The sequence below is a fragment of the Sinocyclocheilus rhinocerous genome, unplaced genomic scaffold (assembly GCF_001515625.1).
Source record: "Sinocyclocheilus rhinocerous isolate Xijiao unplaced genomic scaffold, SAMN03320098_v1.1 scaffold1806, whole genome shotgun sequence".
Classification (NCBI taxonomy): Eukaryota; Metazoa; Chordata; class Actinopteri; order Cypriniformes; family Cyprinidae; genus Sinocyclocheilus; species Sinocyclocheilus rhinocerous.
Window position 1 is genome coordinate 460,055 of NW_015658531.1, and position 2,369 is coordinate 462,423.

Below are 2,369 nucleotides of genomic sequence, written 5' to 3' on the forward strand. Positions count from 1 at the left end.
GGAGTGATACAAAATTGTGAAAGGGCGTTCCTGTAGCGATACCAGTACAATATCTCACAGTTCTCAACCAATAAGATTTGAGAAGCAGAACGAACTGTTATATATATATATATATATATATAATACCCTCATTGGGGGCTGAGACCCCCTAAAATGAAAATCATGGAATCGCCCCTGCTCTTTAGTCTTTAAGAAACAGAGTAAAGGGATTCTCTTTATAATGAGAGAAATTATTTGAGACTGGCTGTCAAATTCATTAGTGTGTTGCACATGAACTGCTTTGTATATCAAGACTTTTAGAGATTTTTTGAAGATTATCTGACCCAACTTTGGTGAAATGTAACTAAAACTGAAAAAAAGAAAGCTATAATATAATTATATTAAATATATAAATATAAAAAAAAAATACAAAAAACGACAAAAGCACATAAAATTACTAATTCAAAATATTAAGTAAAACTAGAGGTAACAGTGTACAATGCAGTTTTATGTGTTAACTACATTAATTAACATGAATTAACAATAAAAAATACTTCTGAAGCATTTATGAATCTCAGCTAATGTCATTTTTTTTTTTTTACATTTACTAGCACATTATTCAAATCAAAAGTTGTATCTGTTAATATTATTTAATGGACCTGAAATAATATAAAATAACAAAGAACAGTTGTATTTTTATTAACTAATGAAAACAAAGAATAATAAATACTGTAACAAATGTATAATCATTGTTAGTTAATCCATTAAGTAATGTTAACTGAAGGGACTTTATTGGAAAGTGTTACTATACTAGAATAGAATAGAAATGTGAGAAATTATTTGAGACTGGTTGTCAAATGTGTCAAGTTGAATGCAAACTGTTTGGTATTTGTGGCCCTGGAGCACAAAACTAGTCATAAGTAGCACGGTTATATTTGTAGCAATAGCCAACAATACATTGTATCCCCGCCTCCACGCCCATCTTGCTGCTCTACAGGACAAAACATCCACAAGCTTTCTTCAACATCATGAAAACTGATAATCACATCGTGACTGAAAATGATTCTGCGGATTTAACTCAAATGCATTATACAAAATATAAAAATAAATGATATTAACTAACTAATTGAATAAATAAGTTCATTTAAAATAAAATAAACAACATGCATGTAAAATAAAAAAATAGAAATATTATCATAACTAATTAGTGCTGTCAAACAATCACATCCAAAATAAAAGTTTTTGTTTACATTATATATGTATGAGTACTGTGTATATTTATTAAATATATATATATAAATACACACACATACAGTATATATTTTGAAAATATATAAATATATTTAATATATAAACATAACATATTCTTCTTAAATACATACACGCATGTGTTTGTATTTATATATACATAATAAATATACACAGTATACACACACATATATTATGTGAACAAAAACTTTTATTATGGATGCGATTAATCGTTTGACAGCACTATAACTAATCATAATTAAAATAACAGTTTCAGTCATAGGTCAGTCTCTCTGCACTGAGAGACTTTTATGAATTCAATTGATTAGACATGCTTTTTGATATTCAAAAAAAGTAACAAACAAAATATAAAAAAAATATTTCAGCTAGATGCGATTCTCATTTTATTTAGCTTTACCTGATGTACTAAAATAACTAAAACTAAAATAAAATTAATAAAACTATATATACAGAAATATATACATATATACATAAAAAACAAATGATTACCAAACCTTTAGCTAAACTTATTTTCTGAAAAATATAATACATTTCATAGGGCCCTATTATTGTAAAAATTGTAAGAAATTATTAAATTGTTAATGTTTTATGAATTTCCCTGATTAGACATGCTTTCTGATATTGAAAATGTAACTGGAGTAAAATAAAATATAGAAAGCTTTTTAGTTCAGCTAGTTAATTAAACTATTAAAACAGAACCCAGAAAATAAAAACAGTAAACACAGAATTTAGGAAAAATGAAAATTTCTTAGGGCCCTACATTTATTTATTTATTTTTGTATATGCAGCTGTTAAGTGAGGGTTAAAGTCGTGACGCTGTAGTGTTGATGTGTTACCGGGACCGCAGCGGGTTTCTGATAGGCCAGCAACTTATAAATGTTCCAGTTGTTCTCAAAACTGCAAACAACATCATTTGATTCATTATTACTCATTTATGTGGAAAACAATCAGCTGAAGCTTTGACCTCTGCAGTGAACGCAGATAATGATCATGTGAATCTCACCTGCCCCGAAGCTGGATGGCCTCTTCAAAACGCTTTTCATTCATGGCCCTCTGAACCTCTTTAGCATGGGCGTCGCTAGGCCATTTTCTAAAATTTTGCGATTAGTTCCATAAACTGT

The 2,369-nt window shown here is 28.5% G+C and overlaps 1 pseudogene; it reads right to left on the minus strand.

The window, feature by feature from the left end:
• The window catches only part of LOC107722696 (ATP-dependent 6-phosphofructokinase, liver type-like), a 27,395-nt pseudogene that overhangs the window by 10,303 nt on the left and 14,723 nt on the right, over positions 1-2,369 (minus strand).